This window comes from Vombatus ursinus, unplaced genomic scaffold (assembly GCF_900497805.2).
Source record: "Vombatus ursinus unplaced genomic scaffold, bare-nosed wombat genome assembly UNPS02014813.1, whole genome shotgun sequence".
Classification (NCBI taxonomy): domain Eukaryota; kingdom Metazoa; phylum Chordata; class Mammalia; order Diprotodontia; family Vombatidae; genus Vombatus; species Vombatus ursinus.
The window spans coordinates 10,867,687-10,874,269 of NW_020954591.1; positions in this window are offsets into that span (position 1 = coordinate 10,867,687).

The following is a 6,583-nucleotide window of genomic DNA, read 5'->3' on the forward strand; positions in this document are numbered from 1 at the left end:
CTTCTTGCTGTTCCTTGCACGTGGCACTCTATCTCCCATTCCTGTCCACCTGCCCAGACTGTCCACCATAACTGTCAAAGATTCCCTCCTCATCTATACCTCTTATGATCCCATTTCCTTTAAAGTCAGCTCTAATGCCACCTCCTACAAGAGTCATTATCTGATTCACTCAGATGAGGGTGCTCCCCCACCAAATATAACCTTGTAGTTATTTTGAATACATTTATATGTACATACAATGTTATCACCACAATAAAGTATAAACTCCTGTGGGCAGAGACTTCCATTTTTGCTTTTGTGTCCATAGTGAATAACATGTCATTAATAAATTTTTGATTATTGATTATCATTCTCAAGCTTGATAAACATCTCATCTATATCTAAACCATCTGAATCAGTGATCAAAACTTTGCATATCACAGCAAATCCCTAAGAAAATAGACTAGAGATGTTCCAGATTGATTTTAATCCATTAATGATTACCCTTCAGGTCCAGTCATTCAACTAGTTTGAAAGATGCATAATTGTTCTATCATCCAGTCTACATGTCTCTGCCTTGTCCTCAAAGGTATCATAGGAAAATTTGTGAAATACTTAGCTGGAATCTAGATAAACTTTGACTAAAGCATCTCTCTGATCTACCAACCTGTCACCCTATTATTGGTTGTCCTTTGTTCTCGAAGAGGACCAAAATGAAATCGCTGTGTTGGAGTCAAGTTACAACTGTGACTGATCAGACCAATATGAGCTTGGAATGCTCTACCATAGGTCAGGCACAAATAGTCCCTGTGAATATTTGGGGTGAATTCTCTAAATGTGCACATCTCGTGTTTCTTTTGAGTTACTTCAATTCTGCTTTGCTCATAAAGCACAGCACCTACTTTAAGGCACGTCATGCCGGGCAGTTCTGCGCCAGTGTCTACCATGTCACACAATCAATTCCAAACTTCTTAAGAGAGACCTTGAAAGTGTCCTTGTATTGCTTCTTCTGACTACCATGTGAGCACTTGCCCAGTGTTTATGGAGAACCTTGTCAAAAAAGGAAATGAAATTAGTGTGGAATGACCTGTTCTTGAAGAAGCAATGATGGATTTCAGTGATCGTCATTTCTCTTTCTTATTTCTCATATACTATACTTTTAATAATACATTCAAGAATTTTGCCAGGAATTAAGATCAAGGTGAGGATTTCTAGTTAATTTAATTTTTTTAATTTAATTTTTTTTTTTTGGTGAGGCAATTGGGGTTAAGTGACTTGCCCAAAGTCACACAGCTGGTAAGTATTATGTGTCTGAGGCAGGATTTGAACTCAGGTTCTCCGGACTCCAGGGTAGGTGCTCTATCCACTGTCTCACCTAGCTGCCCCTAGGATTTCTAGTTAAGATGACAATGCAAAAGGTTATAAAGAAGTCCAGCCCTCTCAAAATAACACTAGTAAATATCTGAGAAGAACCCCAGAAAGATCAGTGATAAAGAAAACTGAAGGAAAATAAAAAAAGGAAGTATACTTCATTATACCATTCAAAACTGCACAAAAAGATGTAGAGAGATGAGCAGAAGGGTCTCCACCAATGAGGCTGGCATAATTAAGAGGACATGTACCAGGGAAGTGGAGGCCAGAAGAGCCAGGGAGATTAGCGCCCCCAGGGAACCCCACTGTAAGTATCCTCAAACAAACCTGAAGCCAACTAGTATTCTGAGAGGGGAGTGTAAGCCATTGTGAATTCTAGTAATTGGGGTCCTATAGCCAGATCGTAATCTTGGCATGTCAGAATAGAAGCCCAGTTGGAGCTAGTCTCCATAAATCACTACATAAAGAGACAAGGCTCATCCATGGACTCCTCAGAGTATAGCAGGAGACAGGACCAACTTAGTGTCTGGGTGCCAGTACTAGGAGAACTGAGCAGGAGCTTTGAGACCAGCATCCCACTGGGGCTAATCAGGGCCACATCAAGGGATGGAACCAACTTCCAATTAGGGGTCATACAAGAAGACAGATTCCATCTAAGGCCAGAACTTACAAAGGATCGCTAAGGGACTGAGATAGAAGCCAAGGTGGAACTCAGTGCTAGTCACACTATATTAATTGGCAATGACATGCAGGCTATAGTGGGCACAGACCCAAATTAGGCCTATCCAAACCATTGCTGAGGTCAAGGACTGGCCTGAGAACAACCCCCAAACCAAGAACTGAGGATAGAAATAGCAATAAATAGGAAAATCACGTCAAATACATAGGAAAAATACTATCTTCATTGTTAAGAGAAATTCACAAGTAAACTGAGAAGATGAAAGTGGATTTATAATAACTACAACTAAGAGCCTTGGCAGAAAAAAATGGCTTATTTACAAAGACTACAAAAGTAGAGAGAAGAAATGATGCAAAAGAGAAAAAAAGGAAATTACAAATAAAATGAGCATTCAATAGGAAAAAAAATTGAAAGCAGAATAAATAACTTAGGACAGAAGGTGAACTATCTAGCCCAGATAGTGGACTCCTTGAAACATAGAATGAAGCAAATAGGACTCAGTGTCTCCGAGGGTCCAGCTATTCTCCAATAATAACAAAAGGTATTAGAACAGAGTCGCAGGATTGAAATGATAGAAGAAAATGTAGTTTCTACTATCAAAAACAACTGACTTGGAAAACATGTCAAGGGAAGATAATTAAAGAATCATTTGACTCTCTGAAAACCATGACCCCCCTCTCCCCCCCCCCAAAAAACTAAACATCCTATTTCCAGAAAGAAAAATTGCCCGTATCTATTAGGACCAAGAAGCAAAGTCAAAACAGAATGAATCAATAAGTTATTTTCTGAAAAAATTCCCAAACTGAAAATACTCAGGGTGTTCATAGCCTAAAACGAGAGTTTTCAAGTCAAAGAAAGTATGCTACAAGTAGCCAAAAAGGAAGTACGAAAGTTTCAATACTAACACAAAACTATAGAAAATATTATAAAAGAGAGAAAAATCTTGTGACACATTACAAAAGGCAAAAGAAACAGTCTTACAACTAAGAACAACTTACTCTGAAAAAATAAGTATAATCCTTGGGGATGTGGGGGCTGGGGGAGGGGTTCAGAAATGGATCTTTGAAACAATAGAAGACTTTCAAACATTCTCGATCAATGCTTGTGTGTTTGCATTAACATGCAAACACATAACTTAGAGAAAACTAGAAAGGTAAATACAGTTGAACAATTGGAAGTGACAATACAATGATAATGTAAATATATTCTAGCCAAGGGAGAAGAGACAATTGTCCCTACAGAATCTTAATATCTTCAAGGGTCACAATGGGAGGTAAATTAGTCAAATAACACTGAGGGCGGCTTTCTTCTGCTATCTTGGTTTTTGAGAGGAAAGAAAAAAGAGTTGAAAAGTAATACACTAGAGCAGATATGAGAAAGAAGAGGGAGATGGGTACTATTTCACTTGAATGGGGTACTAGAGAAGAAGGGTATACAAACATGGAGGAAGGTTGAAGGGGAGTAAGCATTTCAGGACCGCATACTTACCTGAATTGAATAAAGAAGGGTTGAGCATACTGACATTCACAAAAAAAGTAATGTAAAAATACATGAAACTCAACAGAGATTTGTCAGGGACCAAAAGAAAGAAGTATAAGAGGGATAGTAGAGTCAGGATGGGAACAGTCACAAGTCAAACACATTTCAGTTTTGGAGAGTTATTTGTAAAAAGGATGATTAAAAAGAGAGAAAGTATTGTATAAAAAGTAGAGATCAGGCTGGGTCTAGAAGAGGGGTGAAGAAGTAGGAAAAGACACTTCACTTGCAGATTTCTTCTACTAATCAGATTCCTTCTTTTGCTCTACCCCCTTCTATGTAAGGGGGGAGGGCAGGAGAAAAAAAAAGAGAATATGGTGGAGGGAAACATAAAATTAGGAATTATAACTACAGACATGAATGGGATGAAATCATCCATAAAATGGAGAAGTGTAACATTAGATTAGATTAGAAAGCAAAACTCAATGTATTTCTTAAATAGAAGTGTATTTGAAACATAAAGATTCATACCAAGTTAAACTTAGGCACATAGTAGGAACTTAATATTATGTTTCAGGCAACCTAAAAAAAGACAGGGGGAAAAAGAAAGCAATCATGATTTCAGACAAAGCAACAGTAAAAATAGACATGGTTAAAAGAAATTAGCAAGGAAACTACAATGGATGTAAATGAACCACAGATAATGAAATATTAATATTTAATATGTACACTAATGGCATCTAAGTATTGAAGGAAAAGTTAATCAAATTGCAAGAAGACAGATAGGAAAACTCCAATTGTTGGAGGCAAATAAAAATTATAAATAACAAAGAAGTTAAGGACTACTTAGAATTTTATAAAAGATATGATAGATTTATGGTAATTGTCAAGTAGGAATTGAGAAGAATATACACATTTCTCAGGTGTGCATGGTGTCTTTACAAAAACTGATGGAAGCTAGGTCATAAAAACCTCATAAACAAACGTAGAAAACCAGAAATGTTAAACACATCTTTTACTAACCACAACACAGCAAAAATCATAATCAATTAAAGGCCTTTAAATAAAATGATTCAAACTTAAAAGGAGACTAAATAAATTAATCCAAAAGAATTGGTGAGGGAAGGAGAAAAAATACTATAGATAATTTCATAAGTAAAATAACAAAAAGACAAAATACCAAAATTTGGGGGATTTAGCCAAAAAAATCCTGAGGGGCAAATTTATATTTCTAAATACTTGATCAATAAAGGAGAAAAAGAACATATCAATGAATTGGACATATAGCTAAAAAACTAGAGAAACAACAAATAAAAAAATCCTAAATAAATACAGAAATAGAAATTATTAAAATCAAAGAAGAGATAAACATTAAAAAAAAACCAGATTCATAAATAAAACTAGGACCCACCTAATTTGATTTTTTTAAAAACCCAATAAAATAATAGAACCATTCTTCGCTAGTCCAATTTTAAAAGACAGGAAAACAAAAGTGCCAATAAAAAAATGGAGAAAGGAAAATTCATAACAAATGTGAAAGAAGTCAAGTTAATTATTAGAACCATTTTGCCCAGCTATATGCCCAAAAAGCTGATGATAAAAGAAATGGATGGATATTTACAACATATATATATGTGTATATATATATATATATATATATATATATATATGAAACACTTAAGTTATCAGAACAACAAATGGGAGGTCTAAATAATCCAGATTCAGAAAAATAGATCAATAAATGGTCAGAGGATATGAATTGGCATTTCTCAAGGAAAAAATACAAGCTATCAACAAGCACATGGGGAAAATGCATCAAACCTTTAATAATAAAAAATGCTAATTAAAGCAACTCTAAAGTTCCACCTCATACTCATTAGATTACCAAAAATTATTTTTAAAAAATAGAAAATGGCAATTGTTGAAGTAGCTCCAGGAGGACAGGCATACTAAGGAACTGGAGATGAACTGTGAATTACTCAAACCACTCTAGGAAGCAATTTGAAAATGTCCCAAAAGTCACTAAACTGTTCATATCCTCTGACTCTGTGAAAACGCTACTAAATTTATAGCCCCAAAGAAATCAAAGCAAGAGGAAAAGAACCTATATAAACAAAAATATTTATAGCAACTCTCCTTGTTTTGGAAACAAGTTGATGCCCATCAGCTGGGGAATGGATAAACAAATTATGGAGCACGAATGTGATTGAATATTATTGTGCCATAAGAAATAAAAAAAGGGATAGATTTGAAGTAACCACAAAGGACTTGTATGAATTGTTGAAGAGTAAAGTAAGGACAACCAGAAGAACAATTTATAGAATGACTGTAATATTGTAAAGTAAAACAATTTATGGATGATTTAAGAACTATGATTAATACAAGGACTAACTGGAACTTGAGAAAATTAATGATGAAGCAGATATGGACAAGCAGGACAATGTTGGAACTACCATGTTAAATCTAAATGTAAAAATATGACAAATGGTATGTATTGGGAAAAAATGGCCACACGACTAACAGAAGCTCGTAGTTTCCAATACAATCTTTTTTTTAACGTACATGAACCACACACATATATACTGCTGATGATTGTCTTTTGTTCTCAAAGAGGACCAAAATGACATCACTGTGTTGGGGTTAAGGCACAATGTGTCCTACTATGGCTATCCTACCAACAAGCTTGGGAAGCTCTACCACAGGTTGGGCACAAATTGTCCATCTGAACGTTTGGGATGGAGATGTCTCTACATTTGCATATATCACATTTCTTCTGAGCTACTTCAATTCTGTTTTGCTCACAGAGCACAGTAACTTCTTTGATGCAAGCATCCCATGCTGGGCAGTCCTCTACCAGTGTCTCCTATGTCTCCCAACTGATTCCTGAGTTCTTCAGAGAGACCTAGGGAGTGTCTTTGTATTGCTTCTTCTGACCTCTTGTCAGTGCTTGACTTGTGTGAGTTCTCCTTAAGATAGTCTTTTAGGCAAATGTATGTTTGGCATTGGAAAAATGTGACCAGTCCATCAGAGTTGTACTCTCTGCAATGAAGTTTAAATACTTGATAGTTCAGCTTGAGA